The following is a 21,566-nucleotide window of genomic DNA, read 5'->3' as shown; positions in this document are numbered from 1 at the left end:
CAGCGAGTCCCAAATATTGCTGAGTAGGAAAATAAAATATTCAAAGGCACCACAAGAGAAACTGAGAGACACCATTAAAAGAATATTTCCTGAAACCACAGGCCCTGGACAGTCAATAAGCCTCCTTTAACAGAGCAATATTAACAGGTGCACAGTGCACAACGAGCTTTTTAAAGCTGACAAGAGACATAAAACTAGCAAAAATGACAAAACGAAAGAACTCTCCCCTGAAGAACCTCCAGGAAGAAGTAACAGCCACAGAACTACTCAAGGCAGATCTAGAAAACATACCGGATCAAGAATTTTAAAAACTTGTCATAAACTTAATCGCTGAGGTTGAAAAAAGCATCAAAGAATCAACTGAGACAATGACTAGGCACTTTGAAAGTAGGTGTGATGAGTTATAAAAGGCTATAAATGAGGTGAATAACAAAATGGAGGCAGCCACCTCAAGGATTGATGAGGCAGAGAGAAGAATAGGTGGATTAGAAGATATAGTTATAGCAAAAGGAGAAGCTAAAAAAAAGAGAGAAATTAATCCAGGAGTAGGAAAGGAGAATTCGAGACCTGAGTGATAAAACCAAACGGAACAACATCCATATCATAGGAATTCCTGAAGAGGAAGACAGAGAGAAAGGTCCTGAAGGGATACTAGACCAAATTATAACTGAGAATTTCCCAAATCTGGGAAAAGAAATAGACATTCAAATTCAAGAGGCACAAAGACCCCCCTTAAGACATTATTTGAATAGGCCTTTGGCATGACATATCATACGGAAACTGGCAAAATATAAAGATAAAGAGAGAATTCTGAAAGCAGCTAGGGAGAGAAGGGCCCTAACATACAAAGGGAAACCTATCAGAGTGGTTACAGACCTATCTAATAAAATTTGGCAGGCCAGGAAGAAATGGCAGGAAATCTTCAATGTGATGAACAGAAAATACATGCAGCCAAGAATCCTTTAACCAGCAAGCCTGTCGTTCAAAATAGGAGAGCTAAAAGTGTTCCCAAATAAACAAAAATTGAGAGAATTCATGACCACCAAACTAGCCCTACAAGAAATCCTAAGAGGGACTCTATGAGGGAAATGTTGCAAAGAATACAAGGTGCCAGAGACACCACTATAAACATGAATTCTAGGGAGAACACAATGACTCTAAACCCACATTTTTCAATAATAACACTGAATGTAAATGGACTGAATACTCCAACCAAATGACACAGGGTAGCAGAAAGGATTAAAAAACAAAACCCATCTATTTGCTGTTTACAAAGACTCATTTTCGACCTGAAGACACCTTCAAGTTGAAAGTAAAAGGATGGAGAAATATCTATCATGCAACTGGAAGCCAAAAGAAAGCCAGAGTAGCCATACTTATATCAGACAAACTGGACTTTAAAGTAAAAGCAGTAACAAGAGATGAAGAAAGACATTATATAATAATTACAGGGTCTCTCCATCAGGAAGAGCTAACAAGTATAGATATCTATGCGCCAAATTCGGGAGTGCCCAAATACATAAAACAATTAATCACAGAAAGAAACAATCCTATTGACAAGAATGTGTTAATTGCAAGGGACTTTATACTCCACTGACAGCAATGGATAGATCAACCAGACAGAAAATCACTAAAGAAGCAATGGACCTGAACGACACATTGGAACAGATGGAACTGATAGATATATTTAGAACTCTGCATCCTGAAGATAGGAAATTCACCCTCTTTTCGAGTGCACATGGCACATTCTCCAAGATAGATCACATACTGGGACATAAAGCAGCCCTCCATAAGTATAAACGAATAGAGATCATACCATGCACACTTTCAGATCACAATGCTATGAAACTTGAAATTAACCACAGGAAAAATTCTGGAAAACCTCCATAAATGTGGAGGTTAAAAACCACCCTACTAAAGGATGATTGAATTAATCAGGCAATTAGAGAAGAAATTAAAAAATATATGGAAACCAATGAATATGAAAATACAACAATCCAAAATCTCTGGGATACAGCAAAGGCAGTCCTAAGAGGAAAGTATATTGCAATCCAGGCCAATCTCAACAAACTAGAAAAAGCGCAAATTGCTGAGAGAAATTTAAGAATATCTAAATATATGGAGAGATATTCATGATCACAGACTTGTTATTGTTAAGATGGCAATTTTCCCCAAATTGATCTACACTTCCAATACAATCCCAGTAAAATCCTAGAAGGATTTTTATAGAAATTGTCATACCTATCTTAAAATTCAAATGGAAATGCAAGGTTCTAAAATAGACAAAAGAATTTGGAAAATGAAGAGTTGGAGGACTTTCACTACCCAAATACAAACTCATCTGGCAAATCGCTAGATAAATATCAATAAAACAGAATCAAGAGCCCAGAAATAAACCCTTTTGCTTATGGTTAACAGGTTTGCAACAAACTGTCAAGACAATTTGATAAAGAAAAGGTAGTTTTTTTCAGCAAATAGTTTTGGTACAATTGGATATCAATATGCAAAATGATTAATTTGTACCCTTATCTCACACCATACTGAAACCTGAGTTGAAAATGGGTCACAGACATAAATTTAAGAACTACAGCTATAAACCTTAGAAGAAAACACAGGAGAAAACCTATGTGTTCTCAGAGATGAGCTAAAATGATGATCCACAAAAGCAAAAAAAAAAAAAATTGAGTTTTAATAAAATGAAAAACTTTTGTTCTGTGAAACACACATTTATAAAAAGATAAAAAGACAAATTGCAGATTGGGAAACATATTTTTGAGCCATATTATTTGATAATGAAGTTGTATTCATAACATCTAAATAACTCTTACAGCTCAATAATAATAACACAGTACATTAGAAAAAAATGGGCTAGAACCCAACAACATCTAATAAGAACTATACACCATGACTAAGTGGGATTTATCCCAGGAACACAAGTTTGGTTTAGCATCCAAAAGTGAATTCTTGTAATATGTATTATCAATAGAATAAATAACCAAAAATGACATGCTTATCTCAATAGGTGCAGAAAAAGCATTTGACACAATCCAACACTGTTTTCATGGTAAAAACATTCAATAAAATAGGAATAGAAGGGAACTTCAACATGATGAAAGGTAACTATGAAAAGTTTATAGCTATCATCATACTTAACACTAAAATTGTGGGTGCTTTCCCATTAGGATCAGAAATAAGACAAGATGTCCACTCTTGGCACTTCTCTTTACCATTGTTTTAGAGGTTCTAACCAGAAAAATTAAGCAAGAAAAAGAACTGAACTGGAAAGGAAAAAGTAAATCTGTGTTTGCCAATCACATGATTTGTATATAGAAAATCCAAAGGAATAGGGGTACCAGGGTGGCTCAGTCGGTTAAGTGTCAGCCTCTAGATTTCAGCTCAGATCATGATCTCATGATTCATGAGATGGAGCCCTGCATCTGGCTCTGTGCTGACAGCGCAGAGCCTGCTTGGGATTCTCTCTCTCTCCCTCTCTCTCTGCTCCTCCACTGCTCATGTTCTCTCTCTCAAAATAAATAATAAACATTAAAAAAAAGAAGAAAGTCCAAAGGAATACTTTAAAAAAGCTTATAGTCGTAGTAAACAAGTTCAACAAAGTTGCAGGATACAAGATCAATATGCAAAATTATCAATTATATTTCTATGCTGTTGCAATGAACAATCTTAAAATGAAATTGAGAGGATAATTATATTTACAATAGCATCAAGAAGAAAAAAATACTTAGGAACCACTTAACAAAAGATGCAGAAAACATACTCTGAAAAAAACATTGTTGAAAGAAATGGAGGAAAATCTAAATATATGGGAAAGGATATTACGCTCATGAATTGGAAAGTCTATATTGTTAAATGGTAATACTCTCCAAAATGATCTAAAGATTCAACCCAATATCAGAATTCTGGCTAGCTTCTTTGTAGAAATTGACAAGATGATTCTAGATTTCACATGGAATTGCAAAGAGTAACCAAAACAATCTTGAAAAAAAAAGAGCAAAGTTAAAGGACTCACACTTCTTAATTTCAAAACTTAACTACAAACCAAGAATAATCAAGACAGTGTGTTACTAGGAGGAAATATAGCTGAATGAAATAGAATTGGAAGTCCAGAAGTAAACTCATGTGTCTATGGCCAATTGATTTTTGACAAGGATGCCACCAGTTTCATTTAATGGGAAAATAATAGCCTTCAATAAATAGTGCTGGGGCAACTGAATAGCCATATGCAAAATAATGAAATTTGATTCTTATCTCACACCATATGTAACAATTAGTGAAAAAAAGATCAAAGACCTAAGTAAGAGCTAAAAGTATAAAACTCTTAGAAGAAAATATAGGATTATAGCTCATGACTTCATATTTAGCACTGGATTCTTAGATATGCCACCAAAAGCATAAGGAACAAAAGAAAAAGAGATAGAGAAACTGGACTTCACCAAAATTAAAAACTTTTATGCTTCACAGTGGAACAGTTTAAAGGCATAAAGTTGAACAAAAATCAAAATGGCTGTCCTAATGCTTCAGTGAGGCTTGATCTTATTTTATTTTTTAAATGTTTTTACTTATTTTGAGAGAGAGCGAGAGCACTCAAGAGTGGGGAAGGGGCAGAGAGAGAGGGAGAGAGAATCCCAAGCAGGCTCTAGTTGTCAGCACAGAGCCTGATACAGGGCTTGAACCATGAGATTATGACCTGAGCCATGCTTTAACCAACTGAACCACCCACATGCCTCACGAGGTTCTATTTTAAAGTAACATTTTTCCTCTCTTCTGCAAACCTCTCCTCCTCCCTTCTTAGCCTCTTCTTTGAGGAACCCAGTACCCCCCTAAAGACCTGACTGGCTGGCAGCAAGTACACTATTCCTGTCAAAAACAGCTAGATCCTGTATTTCCCCATAAATCCCTGGCCCCCAGCCCCTTCCTCTGGGCAGGTTTGCAGTGTTTTGAAGGCATATCCTGCTGTAGCCTCCTTTGCCTGGCAAAGCAATAAAGCTATTATTCCTCTTTATCTCAAACTGTGTTTTCGTGTTATATTTTGGCTCCAAAGCATGGAGGTCGGTTTTGGACAACAAACTGATACTGCAAGAGAGTGAAATGAGAACCCAAAGAATGGGAGAAAATATTTACAAATTATATATCTGATAAGGGACTGGTATCTAGAATATATAAACTTTTATAGCTCAATAATAAAAAAAAAGCCCAATAACTCAATTTAAAAATGAGCAAAAGGGGCACCTGGGTGGCTTAAGAGGTTAAGCTTCTGACTCAATTCCAGCTCAGGTCATGATCTCATGGTTTGTGAGTTTGAGCTCAGAGTCTAGCTCTGGGATTCTCTCTCTTTGCCCCTCCCCCTGCTCATGCTTGCTCTCTCTCTCTTTCAAAATAAACTTTCAAAAAATGAGCAACAAGCACAGTTTGAATCGCAATGCGACGAAGGAGTAGGCGGTGGGATCTGGCTGGCTATCTGACTGGTCTTTTCTCTGCCTTGCTTGTTTGAGCTTCAGCAGAATTCGAAATGGCTGGCGGTAAGGCTGGGAAGGACTCCGGAAAGGCCAAGACAAAGGCGGTTTCCCGCTCGCAGACAGCCGGCTTGCAGTTCCCGGTGGGCCGTATTCATCGACACCTGAAATCTAGGACGACCAGTCATGGACGTGTGGGCGCGACTGCCGCTGTGTACAGCTTAGCCATCCTGGAGTACCTCTCTGCAGAGGTACTTCAATTGGCAGGAAATGCATCAAAGGACTCTAAGGTAAAGCGTATTACTCCTCGTCACTTGCGACTTGCTATTCATGGAGATGAGGAATTGGATTCTCTCATCAAGGCTACAATTGCCGGTGGTGGTGTCATCCATAAATCTCTGATTGGGAAGAAAGGACAACAGAAGACTGTTGAAAGGATGCCTGGATTCCTTGTTATCTCAGGACTCTAAATACTCTTAACAGCTGTCCAGTGTTGGTGATTCCAGTGGACTGTATCTCTGTGAAAAACACAATTTTGCCTTTTTGTAATTCTATTTGAGCAAGTTGGAAGTTTAATTAGCTTTCCAACCAACCAAATTTCTGCATTCGAGTCATAACCATATTTAAGTGTTACTGTGGCTTCAAAGAAGCTATTGATTCTGAAGTAGTGGGTTTTGATTGAGTTGACTGTTTTTAAAAAACTGTTTGGATTTTAATTGTGATGCAGAAGTTATAGTAACAAACATTTGGTTTTGTACAGACAATATTTCCACTCCAGTGGATAAGCTCAATAAAGGTCATTCCCAAACTAAAAAAAAAAAAGAGCAACAAACTTGAATAAGCATTTCTCCAAAGAAGATACACAAATACACACATGCAAAGATCCTCAAATTCATTAGTCATCAGATAAATGCAAATCAAAACCATGAGTTAGCATTTCACACCCACTAGAATGGCCATAATAAAAAAGTCAATAACAAGTATTGGTGATGATGTGAAGAAATTAGAATCCTTATACACTGTTGATGGGAATGTAAAATAATATGCTGCTTTGGAAAACAGTAGGCACTAAACAGAATTACTGTATGACTTCTAGGTATCAACCCAACAGAAATGAAAACAGGTCCACACAAACTTGTACATGAATGTTCAGGGCAGCATCACACATATTAGCCCCAAACTGGAAACAATCCAAATGTCCACCAATTGGTGAACTGATAAATAAAATATGGTAACCATGGAAAATTATTCAGCATATAATATTATTCAGCAATAAAAAGTAATGAAATACTGATATAAGTTATAACATGGATGAACTTCAAAAACTTTATGCTAAATGAAAACAGCCAGACACACATGGTCGCATATGATTCCACTTAAATAAAATGCCCAGAGGGGAATATTTGTAGACACAGAAAACTGGTCAATGTTTGCCCAGGGCTGAGCTTGAAGTGGAGGTGAGTGTTTGCACCCATAGGGGAAAGTGCTAGGATGCTGGCAATATTCTAAAAATAATTGTGGTGATGGTTGTATAACTGTACAAAGTTACTAAAAATGATTTAATTGTATCTTTATCTTTGGTGAATTTTATTGTATAAATACCTCCATAAGGCTTCGGGAAAAAAAACAGTAATGGGCTGAAGGTAGGGAATGGGAGGCATAAATGAAGCTGTTTTGGCAATATATAGATAGTTATTGAAGCTAGGTGATGGATAATGGGGAGCTGAAGTGGGTTGAATTGTGTCTCCTAGAAAGATATGTTAGTTCTAACCTCCAATGTTCTTGACTGTGACCTTATTTGGAAATAGGGTCTTTGCAGGTATAATCAAGTTAAAATGCAGTCATACTGGATAAGAAGGGACCCTCAATCCAATGAGGATACAATGAGGGAGATTTGGAGACAGAGTCACACAGGGAGAAACGGTCATGTGAAGACAGAGGCCAGAGATGGTTTCCAACAAGCCGAGGACCACCAAGGATTACTGGGAATCACCAGAAGCTAGGAAGAAGCTAATACAGTTTTGCTCTAAAACCTTCAGAGGGGGCATGGCCCTGCTCATGTCTAGACTTTGGACTTCTAGCCTCCAGAAAGAACTGTGACCAAATTAATTTCTGGAAAAAGAAAACCTTAAAAAAATTTCTGTTGATTTAAGTCATCCAGTCGGTAATTTCCTACAGCAGCCCTAAGAAATGAATACAGAGTTCATTGTACTATTATTCCTGCTTTTCTGTATGTTTGATATAATGAGATGTTAAAAAAGAACATTGCAAGCCATCTAACAGGACTCCGTGTTAGGAACATTGTGGGTAGTAGTGACTGTGGCACATGCCCGCAGAGGGTGCGCTCTGTCTAAAAGGGACTTCTCAGCTCCGGTGACTACAGCCCAGGACCTCTGATTTGTCTAAAGAAACTGGGAATCTGTATTTTTCTGTGTGATCTCCTAAATTTGAAATGTTTGTGACAAATTCAAAATCTTAAAAACTTCAGGGCTTTTCATAGTGAGACATGGCAACAGTGTATGTGTGTGTGGTCTGTTTTAATCTTTCAAATTCCCTCCTAAAAACATGAGTAGGAGAGGGATGCCTAGGTGACTCAGTCACTTGAGCATCTGGCTCTTGATCTCTTGATTTCGGCTCAGGTCATGATCTCAAGGTTTGTGAGAGCAAGCCCTTCATCCAACTGTATACTGAAAGCATGGAGCCTGCTTGGGATTCTCTTTCTCTCTCTCTCTCTCCCAAAGTAAGTAAATAAACATTAAAAAAAAGAAGAGTAGGATAACAAAAGCGCCCCACCCCCACCCCCACCGCCTCTTCCCCCCACATATACACAATCCTTGTTCAGGCCAACTAAGATTTCTGCTGGTTGGATATGATACTCAGTTAACACTGGAAATACGGGGTTCTCAAGTGCCTATTATATATCAAACACTATGAAGGCATTTTATAGGCTGTATTTCTTTCAAGCATCATGAAGTACGCATTACCCATGAGGAACTGTTTTTTTAAGTAAGCTCTACTCCCAGAGTGGAGTTTGAACTCACAACCCTGAAATCAAGAGTTGCATGCTCTACCAACTGAGCCAGCCAGGCACCCTTCATGAGGAGTAAACTGAGGCCAAGACTTTGCCTGTGCTCTCTATTCCACTATAACCCATGAATTGTTTTGAAATGTCTGTATAAACTGGTCTCACAAGAATGGTCCCTGTAATCAGATAGATCTGGGTTTAAGACACAGCTCTCAGAGTGCCTGGGTGTCTCAGGCATTTGACTCTTGATTTCGGCCCAGGTCATGGCCAAAATGATTCATGATCTCATGATTCATGGGATGGAGCCCCATATGAAGCCCTGTATCAGGCTTTGAGCTATCATCATGGAGGCTGCTTGGGATTCTCTCTCTCTCTGCCCCTCCCCTACTAGTGCTCTCTCTCTCAAAATAAATGAACTTAAAAAAAAAAACTCAGCTCACAACTTTTTTTCCCTTGTTGATAACTTGATTTTACTGTCATCATCACCACTGGCATAACCTCTATTTTTCAGATTTGGTCTTTGTCTAGTTGGCAATTCACTGCATCCTCATGAGACACAGGAGATAGGTCCAAATCTCTGGCCCCAGCCACTCACAGGGCATTACTTGGCTCATCGGAGCTCTCTGGGGTCTCTTGTTTATACTCCAGCTGATTTTGATTTATTTTCTTGTTCATCCTGTAGTAACAGACTATTATTGTTGGGTGTTTTGCTTTCTTTGTTTTCTTTAAATTCCATTGAAGGCCTGATGTTGCCTTTCTGATTGCCTTTTCCACCTTGTCATTTTTCTTTTTGTTGGATTGACAGAAAATGTTCTGCTCCTTCCTTCCTTTGGTGCGTGGGGTTGGTTGATTCATTCTTATGCTTGATTGTTCTACATTTATGCTAAGCTCTTCTGGTGTGCACATCTCATCACCATATTAAACTTCCCAGTGATCTATCCCAGGGCTCCTGACCTCTGTGGGTATAGACACACCCCCTCCCTTAGCCAATGAGGAACCACACCCTTTGGCTTTGGTCATCAAGGCACTGTGCCAGCCAATGGTAGCCCTGGGGTGGTTTCAACATCACAAAGCACTACTTCTGACATTTCTGTGGGTGGGGGGATACAGGGTTGATGCTGTGGTTATTTCTTTAACACCCCTAAAGACAGGTCTCAAAATGACCTGCCATGCTTCTTTATCTCCCATATTCAATTCTGATGGCAAACACAACGTAGATAGAGAGTTTCTTCCATCCAATGCTCTATGGACACTCCTATTCTATGGCTCATTCTGTTCTTCCCCACTCTTCGCCATTACCTAATATTTTGAATTTCTTACCGAAATCTCTCCAAACTAATAGGGCCATATTTAAGTCTATGGAATTTATTTTTTGTTTTTGATTTTAATTACCTGTTGCTCATCATGACAAATGCACTCCCTAATCCACATCACTCACTTCACCCATCCCTCTACCCACCTCCCCTTTGGCAACCATCAGTTTGTTTTCTATAGTTAAGAGTCTCGGGGCGCCTGGGTGACTCAGTCGGTTAAGCGTCCGGCTTTGGCTCAGGTCATGATCTTACGGTTCATGGGTTCAAGCCCTGTGTCGGGCTCTGTGCTGACAGCCTACTTCGTATTCTGTATCTCCCTCTCTCTCTGACCGTCCCCTGCTCGAGTTGCCTCTCTCTGTCTCTCAAAATTAAATTAAAAACATAAAAAAAGTCTCATCATCAGGGAAATAAAAATCAATCCCACAATGAGATATCACCTCATGTTCATCACAATGGCTAAAATTAACAACTTAGGAATCAACAGATGCTGGTGAGGATGAGGAGAGAGGGGAACAATTTTGCACTGTTGGTGGGAATGCAAACTGGTGCACTCTGGGAAACAATTTCCTCAAAAAATAAAAAATAGAACTACCCTATGACTCAGCAATTACACTAGTAGCTATTTATCCAAAGGAACAAAAATGCTGATCTGAAGGGGCATATGCACCTCAATGTTTACAGCAGCACTATCAACAATTAACTAATTAACAATTAAGCTAGGTTATGGAAAAAGCCCAAATGTCCATTGACTGATGAATGGATAAAGAAGATGTGGTATACACACACACACACACACACACACGCACTCTCTGAAATACTATTCAGCGATGAAAAATAATGAAATCTTGCCATTTGTAACAATGTGGATAGAACTAGAGTGTATTATGCTAAGCAAAATAAGTCAGAGAAAGACAAATACCGTATGATGTCACTCATGTGGAATTTAAGAAACACAACAGTTGAACACAGGGGAAGGGAAGGGAAAATAAGATAAAAACAGAGAGGAAGGCAAACCGTAAGAGATTCTTTTTTTAATTTTTAATGTTTAATTATTTTTGAGAGAGAGGCAAACTGCAAGTGGGGGAGGGGCAGAGAGAGAGCGATACACTGAATCCGCAAACAGACTCCAGGCTCTGAGCCATCTGCACAAAGCCCACAAACTATGAGATCATAAACTGAGCCAAAGTTGGTCGCTCAACTGACTGAGCCACCCAGGAGCCCCAAGAGATTCTTAAATACAGAGAACAAGCTGAGGGTTGCTGGAGGGAAGGTGGGTGGGGAGAAGGGCTAAATGGGCAAAGGGGCATTAAGGAGGGCACTTGTTAGGATGAGCACTTGGTGTGTTACATGCTCATCATGAATCATTAAATACTACTCTTGAAACCAATACTACACTATATGTTAACTAACTTGAATGTAAATCAATTTAAAAAAAAGATTCTGTTTTTTGGTTTGTCTCTCTCCCTCCCTTCCTCTACAGTCTATGAAGAGATCTGAATCATCCCATTTCCCTACTACAAATCCCTCTTATGCACCTTTAAGACCACTTACTTCTTGACTATCACCAGGCAACTTTTCCATTGACCTCCTTTTCCCCAGTGTCAATATAGATTTCTTCAGTTTTTGTTTTCCAGTCTGAAATCACTGCCTTCAGTTTCAAAACTTCAGTAACTAGCCTTCTCCACTGTGTATCCTCCTCTTGTTTTAAACAAGTCCAGCATTCACCAGCTCTGTCATGGTCATCACTGCCATCATTCTCTTACTGCACTCTCCTTCCAATGCAGCAGCTGTTGAACTTGGGACTGTTCATCAGGTTTGGTGCCATGCTCATGAAGCTTGGGTTCTTCAGCAGGCTGGTGGTATCAAAGACACCAACACCTACCATGTGGTTCACTCTCTTCAAGCTTCAGCTCCACCATCTTGAAGTTCAGCTTATAGGTCTTGTTGTGGGGATCCAGCTCCAAAGCCCACCCATAGTAGGCCATGACTTAGATGTGCCTGTTTCAACTGGGGAGCACTAGGCCCACTCTGCTGTGGGCTTTGCTATAGGATGGGTTGGTCTATGCAGTTGGCCGGCTCACAGTCCTGCCCTTCCCCTGTGGAGCTCCTGAGTTTTCTGAAGACTCCTGATCTGTTACAGAAACAGATGGTGTTGACCAGGTTCAGCTCAATAGATTCCCTTTAAAAGTGCCCAGCAGCCTCAATGTTTTCTACTTTTCCTTCTGTTTGGAGCACTGTGCCTTCTCACCTCTCAAGGTAAACATTATATGATTGGGGGTAAGATACTAACATTCCAAGCGTTGGTTTCCTTGTGTGTAAAATGGGAATGGTATCAGTGCTTAATTCCTGGGGCTAGTGAAGAATGAAAGAGACAGTATATATCAAATGCTTAGTCTGGTTCCTATAAAGGCAACTTGGAACCAGTAGGTGTAAGCTACCATTATTGTGATTTTAAAATACTATTGTTAGGTGCAAGGATTTGTTTAACTCTAACTCCCTCAGCATATTCAAAATTACTGATTACCAAAAAAAAAAAAAAAAAATCTGAATAGCACTTAACTTTCTAGAAAATCCCCCTGTGAGGAAATCTTTTGGTTTTCTTTCCTTTCTTCCTTCTTTCTTTCTTTCAAATGTTTTTAAATGTGTTATTTATTTGAGAGAGAGAGAGAGAGAGAGAGAGAGAGAGAGAGAGAGAGAGAGACAAAGTGTGAACCAAGTGAGGGATGGGCAGAAAAGGAGACAAAGAATATGAAGCAGACTCCAGGCTCCTAACTATCAGCACAGAGCCTGATGTAGGGCTGGAACCCATGAACCATGAGATCATGACCTGAGCCAAAGTTGGACCCATAGCCGACTGAGCCACCCAAGTTTTCTTTTAAAGCAAATAGATTATAATAGTTGTTTTCTATGTGTACAAATAGCACACATTCTGTAAAATGCCATGTTGATTTCCTTGATGGGTAACACCTGTTGCCAGGGATAGGCTTCTTCCTTTTCGCCATGTGCTAGAGCAGGAACTGTCTGTCCAAGAGATTCCTGGCTTCTTGAATGTTTCTCCTTCTCTGTTCAGCAGATGGCCACTGGAGTTTTTGTTTTCCTTCCAGTTCAGTGCGGCAGGCAGGACTGACTTTTGAGGTAATAAGCAAGTTCCAGGGCAGAGTCTGATTTGCTCAGCTGGAATTTTATGTCCACCCCTGGGCCAATCAGCTGTGGTCTGGGAGGGTCATCTGGAGCACTGACTCTCTGAGAACAAGGGACTTGGGTCACCAGGGCTGACAGGACCATCCAGCACATGCAATCAGACAAGAATTGCTGAGATGTACAGGTCAGAGGTGACAACCATGGCCGCCTGGGGCACATCCCTGGGAGATGCTGTTAAAATTTTTCTTTTTTGGATATGTACCAAGTTTACTAGTTAATTAAACTAATTCTCTGAGGATTCAGACTTCAGAACAGAAGAGAAAGATCTTCACTTTCTACATCTTTGTGTTTAGTTTTTTTTAATACACTTTATTTTTAGAATCTTTTAGATTCATAGAAAAATTGACAAGATAGTATGGAGTACAGTGTATCCAATTTCCCTATTAGTAACATCTTCCATTAGAATGATACATTTGCTTACAATTAGTGAGTCATATTGATTCATTATAGTTAACTAAAGTCCATACTTTATCCAGATTTTCTTAGTTTTCACCTAATGTCTTTCTTCTGTTCCAGTTTTCCTCCAGGATATCACATTACACTTAGTTTTCAGCTCTCCTTAGGCTCCTCTTGGCTGTGACTGCTTATCATATTTCCTGGTTGTTGGTGACCTTGACAGTTTTGAGAACTACTGGTCAAGTATTTTCTAGGCTGCTCCACTGTTGGGTTTCTCATGTTTTTCTCATGAGATTGGGCTATTGTGAGGGAGACCACAGAGGTCTCCATTTTCATTACCTCATAGTAAGAATACTTAACTATTAACATGATTTATGACTGCTGATATTGGCCCTGATCACACAGCTGATGTAGTGTTTGTCAAATTTCTCCACTGTCAAGTTGCTCTTTGTTCCCCTTTCTATATTGTACACTTTGCAAGGAAGTCACTATACACAGACTGTGCCTAATGGGTGAAGACTGATGCGCCTCCTCCTTGAGAGCAGAATAGCTACATAAATTATTTAGAATTCTTTTGTGTATTAGTTTCCTAGAGCTGCCAATAACAAATTACACTGACTGGTGGCTTAAAACAACAGAAATGTACTCTCTCAGAGTTCTGGAGCCTAGAAGTCTGAAGTCAAAGTGTCGGCAAGGCTGTGTTTCCTCTGAAGGATCTGGAAAAGAATCCTTCCATGCCTCTTGCAGCTTCTGGTGGCCCCAGGCATTACTTGGTTTGTGACAGCATGACTCCAATCTTTGCCTCAACCTTCACATGGCCTTCTTTGTGTATTTCTGTGTCCTCTTCTCTTCTTATAAGGACACTAATCATTGGATTAAGGGCTCACTGTAAGTCCAGTAGGATAGATCCTTAGTTTATTTCATTTGCAAATACCCTATTTCCAAATAAAGTCACATTCTTTTTTTTTTCAGTCTTTTCTTTTTAAGTTTTTACTTATTTTTGACAGAGAAAGAGAGCATGCGAGTGTGAGCTGGGGAGGAGCAGAGAGGGAGACACAGAATCTGAAGGAGGCTTTAGGCTCTAAGCTGTCAGCACAGAGCCTGATGAGGGGCTCGAACTCACAAACCCATGAGATCATGACCTGGGCCGAAGTTGGACACTCAACTGACTGAGCCACCCAGGCTCCCCAATAAAGTCACATTCTGAGGTTCCAGTGAACATGAGTTTTTGAGGGACACTATTCAGCTCATCCCATTCTGCATGGGAGATTTGTCCTCTTCTCTCCCTTTTCTTAATTTATTCAATCATTTATATCATTATGGACTGATGGATATTTATTTTTTACTTTGTGTCATAATCCAGTACTACTTTTTTTCCCCTGCTCAAACTGTTTTAGCTTTGGCCATCAGGAGCTCTTTCAGTTGGTTCCTGTGACATATTCTTATTAAATTTTTTTTGAATATTCCTTTACTCTTTGGCACTACATGATGCTCCAGGATCATCTTGTGAATTTCATGCACCTGTCCTAGAAACAACAGAAAAGTTCTGGTTCCTTTTATTGGAGATCAGCATTAGAAACTAAGATCTGGACATTAGGCATTCTTGTGAGTACTGGAGTATCATTTCTTTTAGACCCTCTCAGCTGACAGAGCAAAAACAATTTGTGTTTAATTAACTAACTAACTAACTAACTAACTAACTAACTAACTATATACACACATGCACACACACCTATGCATTTATGAACATGAGCTCATGTTTATGTATCCAATACCGTATGTATCATTCCAGGTTTCTAACTTTGGTTATCCGTAAACTCCTGTTCCAACACAGAAAATCCCCATCTGATACCTATTTACTTAATGGTTCTATTCCTGTATTCTTATATCAGAATTGTCAACCTGTACCCATATAGGAAACAATGATATCAAGTAGAGCATAGTACTTCTGTGCAGTTCCTTTTGCCTTTAGTCCTACAGACCAGACTTATTCCAAAGATTTGTTTAGATCAGTACCCACATCCCCTTCAGTGAAGTTGTTTCATACACTCATACATTCATATAGTCAAATTCTTTTACCACAGCCTGCATTTCTTTCTAGGATCTCCCAGCTTCCTAAATGACTTTTTAAAAAATTGCCAACATTAAGGTTCACTCTTTGTATGGTACAGTTCTGAGTTTTGAGAAATGCAATAAGGAATTGTATCTACCCTTACAAGATCATAGAGTTTCATTGCTTAAAATCCCCTGTGCTTCATTATATATCCCTCTCCATGAATCTGTGTGTGTGCTTTTCTAACCCCACAAGCAATTAACGCCATCCTGACACTATCTGCCTGGAGAGAGCTTAAGATCCCACTGGTTAAGTATTCAGTCCTACAAGACACAACCTCCCCATCCCCCAACTCTTCAGAAGCTAATCATAAGTCTGGGTTGACATTTGTGCTTCTGACCAATCACTATAGATCAGAGATTCCCATGACCCCATCCTTGGTTTTTAATAACTTGCTAGAGTGGCTTAAAGAATGCAGACAACCGTTTTACTTACCAAATTACCAGTTTGTTATAAAAGGATATAACTCAGGAACTGCCCGGATGGGAGAGATGCATAGGGCAAGGTAAGTGGGAAGAGGCCCAGAGCTTCCAGAAGGATTTCGGAATTCTCTTGCATTTCTATGTGTTCACCAACTTGGCGGCTCTCCAAACCCCGTCCTTTGGGGTTTTTTGACGGCTTCATAATATAGGTATGATTGAGCTCCATCTGAAGCCTTTCTCTCCACCCTGGAGGTGGGGGTGGGGGTGGGACGGAAAGTTCTAACTTTTGAATCACGTGGTCGTTTCCCTTGGCAACCAGCCACCACCCTTAGATTACCTATGAGTTTTCCAAAGGTCACCTCATTCACATAACAAAGACGAATTTTTTTCTCTATCTTAGAAAATTCCAAGGTTTTAGGAGCTTTGTGTTAGAACTGGATGAAGACCAAATAATTCTTTTTACAAATCACAATGTCACAACTGGCATCCACTGATAATTTTACTGTCTTTATAGTGTTGTGCTGTCCAGCTGGAATCATACAACATACCAGCTTCTTTCACTTTGCAATAAGCATTTAAGGTTCTGCCATGTCTTTTCACGGGTTAATAGCTCATTTCTTTATATTGCTGAATAATAGTCCACTGTATCAATGTTCCATAGTTTATCCATTCATCTATTGAAAGTCATTTTGGTTGCTTCCAGTTTGGGGCAATTATGAATAAAGCTGTTATAAACATTTCCATGCAATTTCTTTGTGTGAGATGTTGATGATAATCTGGGGGAGCCTTGGGCACCTGGCTTTATCCCCTGATGACCCACGTTCTCAGCTATAGAATGAGAAACATCATTTACAGGTTTGCAGGTTTACAGTGGTGGTTCTAAGTTTCTCAGCCTATTCCTTTGGCTTAGAGAATCCTTCTCCATTTAGCCCATGGCTTTGACTACCCAACACATTGACCACTTGCCTGTTCATGCTCCAGCCTGTCCCCAGAGAGCTTACTGTAAGATTTAATGGATAGAGGCAGAGATGAGAGGAAAGAAAGAGACCAAGTTATGGAGCCAAGAAGGCCTTTATTGGGATCTGCAATTCCCGGGCGAGGTTCTGTGACTCTGGAGTCGGGCAGAAGAAGCGAGGTATTATGGGTGAAAGACTTCTGGTCCGGTCCTGGGAGAGCAGACTACCAAATAAGGGCACTTGAGGGATGTGATGGGATGGGATAGGTTGCCTCCTCTGTCAGGATGATGGGAAGCTGGGGCTTCATGATTGGCTGTTTTCAAACTGCGTGGAACATTCCAGGTCTGCAGGCGAGGGGTGGGGGTCGTCGGTGCACGGTGTTTTTCCAACCCACAGCAAAATGGCCGCTCGGTCACCATGCTAAGGTGACTCCCAAGGTGACTCTTACACTTACAAATGCCTCAGTGCTTCCTACTCCTCCACCTCCATTTCCATGAATCTTAAAAGGGACTAATTACTTTCTCCGTCAAATCTGTACCAAGTTCTTTAGTCAATCACTTGGTGGGAGTACCCATCCTCCTAACCACAATGCCCTCCTCTATTTCTCATATCCAGTCAGTTACCACGGTGGTGGGTTCACCCTGAAGTCTCGTCAGTTTCATCATCATTGATGCCACCTTAGGGAAGATCAGAAAGCTCTTTTGATCTTTCCTTTTGATCTTGGTGCTTTTGAATCCTACCTTTTGAACTTGGTGCTTTAGACAAACCATGTCATTTGTGCTTCTTCGTCTTTGCATACGTGTTTCCTTTTGCCAGAGTGATGAGATTTGGGAGTGATGGTGGGGTTCATAGGGTCCGGAGCCAATGGCCAAAAAAAATTCTTGAAGACGTCTTTGGTGCAAAAAGGTGATTTTATTAAATTATTTAAACATATTTTTTTTATTTTTGAGACAAAGAGAGACAGAGCATGAGGAGGGAGGGGCAGAGAGAGGAGATCAGAATCAGAAACAAGCTCCAGGCTCTGAGCTGTCAACACAGAGCCCACGGGGGGGGGGGGGGGGGGGGGGGGGGGGGGGGGCTCAAACACACTAACCTGAGATCATGACCTGACCGAAGCTGGAGGCTTAACCGACTAAGCCACCCAGGTGCCCCAAGGTGATTTTATTAAAGCATGGGAACAAGACCCGTGGGCAGGAAGAGCTGCACTATAAGTGTGGGGGTAACCATTTTATGGAGTGGGGGGGTGGGTGGAGAAGGAGTTCCTAAAGGGATTTTCATATGCTAAAGACTCACAGATTACTGGAGGCATAACTATTGTTAAGCTACAGTTTTGCCTTCTAGCAAAGCATTAAGTAGAGAGTTCGTGGACTTTAGGTTGTTCATGGGATTGCCTTTTTCTTGTAAACTGCTGGAGACTCTTGACAGTTTAACCATTTTTCCTCCTTTCCTTCGCGCGCGCACACAAGTGCGTGCGTGTGTGTGTGTGTGTGTGTGTGTGTGCTAGCTTGTATTTTCCTCTCCACTTGCCTTATGGTCCCTCATCAAGGTAACTTTTCCCTCCCTAACTCACTGGGCAATTCATATTCATCTTTCAAAATTCGGTTCAGGCATTTGGAAAGCTCTGTTTACCTTCTATTCCTACTCTTGCTACCAAAAGTATGGTCTGCAATTGACCACACTTTTGGCATCACCTGGGAGTTGGTAGAAATGCAAAATCTCAGGCTCTATTCCAAGAGACCTACTGAATCAGGGTCTGCCTTTTAAATGATCCCTAGGTGATGCATATGCATGTTAAAGTTTGAGAAGTGTTCTAGCCTACTTTTGACACTGCACTTTCATTTTAACATGAATTGCATTGCTTTGTAACTATTCCTGTAAGTTTTCCCCCCAAGACTGAGTTCCCTGGGGCACCTGAGTGGTTCAGTCAGTTATGTGTCTGACTTTTGATTTAGACTCAGTTAATGATCTCATGGTTTCTGGGATGGAGTTCCCCCCACCCCCTGCCCCCGTCAGGCTCCATTCTGATAGTACGGAGCATGCTTGGGATTCTCTCTCTCCCTCTCTCTCTATCCTCTTTGCTGCTCAAGCTCTCTCTCTCTCAAAATAAATAAATAAACTTAAAAAAAAAAAAGGCTGAATTCCCTAAGTCAGTGTCAGGGTCAGGGTCCATTTACCATTCAGGGACAAGTCCAGGCTGTGGCAACTTAAATGGAGCCCAGATGTTTGTTTAACCTTCAGGGATTTTTAGATCTGGGTCCAAGCCCTGTGGCAAGGAGAAAAATTATAGAAGTGAGGTTTTTGCAGCATTATTTTACTTTATCGTCACAAAGATGTTATTAAACAATTCAGATCCTCTTTCTAGCCCTCCTAGGATGAATTCATAAAATAATAAATGGAAAAATGTGGGCGCCTGGGTGGCTCAATTGGTTAAGCTTCCAACTTTGGCTCAGGTCATGATCTTGCAGTTTGTGAGTTCGAGTCCTGTGTTGGGCTCTGGATTGACAACTTGGAGCCTGGAACCTGCTTTGGATTCTGTGTCTCCCTCTCTCTCTGCCCTCCCCTGCTCATGCTCTGCCTCTCAAAAATAAATAAATGTTAAAAAAAAAGAATAAATGGAAAATGTAAGGTTTAAAAGATGGAGGCAGAGGCGAGAGGAAGGAGAGAGACCAAGTTATGGAGCCAAGAAGGCCTTTACTGGGATCTGCAATTCCCAGGCAAGGTTCTGTGACTCTGGAGTGGGGAGTCAGGGAAGTCATGCCTGGTACAGGAGGGGCGAGGTATTTTATGGGTGAAAGACTTCTGGTCCGGTCCTGGGAGGCTAGATCACCAAATAAGGGCATTTCAGGGACGTGGCAGGATGGGATAGGTTGCCTCCTCTGTCAGGGTGATGGGAAGCTGGGGCTTCATGATTGGCTGTTTTCAAACTGGAGCGGGACATTCCAGGTCTGCAGGTGAGGGGGTGGGGGTCGTCAGTGCACGTTGTTCTCCAACCCACAGCAAAATGGCCGCTGGTCACTATCCCAAGGTGACTCCCAACGTGACTCTTACAGAAAAATGAACAAGGGTTTATGTAATGAGAATGTTTATCATAAAAAAACTAGAAGACTTAAATGTCTAACTACATGCAACCATTAAAAATAGGGTCATATGGATATATATTAATAGAAAAATATAATGTGCATTATATAAAGACATAAATTTTTGGAAGTGATAAATTATGAATAAATTTAACAAATCCAAAATATAGAACTTTATCTGGGCAAGTATTAAAAGTAACAGTCTATCCCTCAGCATCTGTTAACTAAATGTTAACAACAGTTATCAGATGTTAATTTCTCATCCATACATAAGGAATGAAATTATGTCCCAACAAAGTGTTTAGTGATGGCTTCTAAAGTCAGCTCATACTGTAAAATTTTATTATTGTCAAAATTACCCTTAAAATATTCCACATGTCATAGAATTCAATATTTGTGGTCTTAACATATATTTTACCTTCTTTAGTAAGTCCACCTAGTTTTCCTAAGTCAGATCGTTTTTTTCCACTTGAGTACCAGTTTGCATTTAGGGGTCAAGTTGCATTTCCATACACATAAATATACACGTGTACACACATATCTCTATGTCTCTCTCTTTTTAATCTCCAAGCCCTTTGACTTATACCTGAGTAATTTAAATTGAACTCTTTTTAGCCCATGTTTCAAGCACACTACAAAGACACAAATTGTGTTTTTTCATAATGTCAGCTTTATTCCATCATAAAGCAAGGTTAACGTGATGGTTAACCAGGATTCCAAACCCAATGACATTTCACTAGGCATTTACCTTGGTTTCACACATGTCACACAAAACAAAGCACAATACAAACCCACACAACAAGATACATAAAGGGTAAGAAGTTAATGAACCAAACACAAAGTCGGTCCGTGAGCATGCAGTTGAAATGACAACTCAGTCTGGTCCAGGTCTGTTCTAAGGGGTTAATGCTTATTATATTGAAGCAGTGAAGGATCTCTGTTATGTTTGTAAGAGTTATCTTAAGAAGGCGACCGAGGGGCAATTTTGCTGTGGGTTGGGAAAAACACTGTGCACCGACAACCCCCACCCCTCACCTGCAGACCTGGAATGTCCCCGTCAGTTTGAAAACAGCCAATCATGAAGCTCCAGCTTCTCATCACCCGACAGAGGAGGCAACCTATTCCACCCCGCCATGTCCCTGAAATGCCCTTATTTGATAATCTGCCCTCCCAAGATCAAACCCGGAACCCCCTCACCCATAAAACCCCCCCCTTCCCAAACCAGACCAGACTTCCCTGACTCCTCACTCCCGGAGTCCTGGAACCTCGCCCGGGAATCGCAGATCCCAATAAAGGCTTTCTTGGCTCCATAACTTGGTCTCTTTCTTTCCTCTCCTCTCTGCTTCCATCTATTAAATCTTACAATGTTCAGAGATCAATTGAGAGGAAGCTTTTTTTTAATTGACAAAACATTTTTTTAAGTTTATTTATTTATTTTGAGGGAGAGAGAGAGAGCACAAGCTTGGGAGGGACAGAGAGAGAGGGAGAAAGAGAGAGAGAGTCCCAAGCAAGCTCTGCTGTCAGTGCAGAGCCCAGTGTGGGGCTTGAACTCATATACTGGGAGATCATGATCTGGGCCAAAACCAAGAGCG

General features: G+C 40.5%; 1 pseudogene; it reads left to right on the top strand.

Annotated features, from left to right (window-relative positions):
* Positions 1 to 5,438: 5,438 nt before the first annotated feature.
* Positions 5,439 to 6,270, top strand: LOC115277956 (annotated as a pseudogene).
* The last annotated feature ends 15,296 nt before the right edge of the window (positions 6,271 to 21,566 follow it).

Source organism: Suricata suricatta, chromosome 14 (assembly GCF_006229205.1).
Source record: "Suricata suricatta isolate VVHF042 chromosome 14, meerkat_22Aug2017_6uvM2_HiC, whole genome shotgun sequence".
NCBI lineage: Eukaryota > Metazoa > Chordata > Mammalia > Carnivora > Herpestidae > Suricata > Suricata suricatta.
The sequence above is the reverse complement of the archived record's forward strand: the minus strand, read 5'-3'. Positions and strand labels throughout refer to the sequence as shown.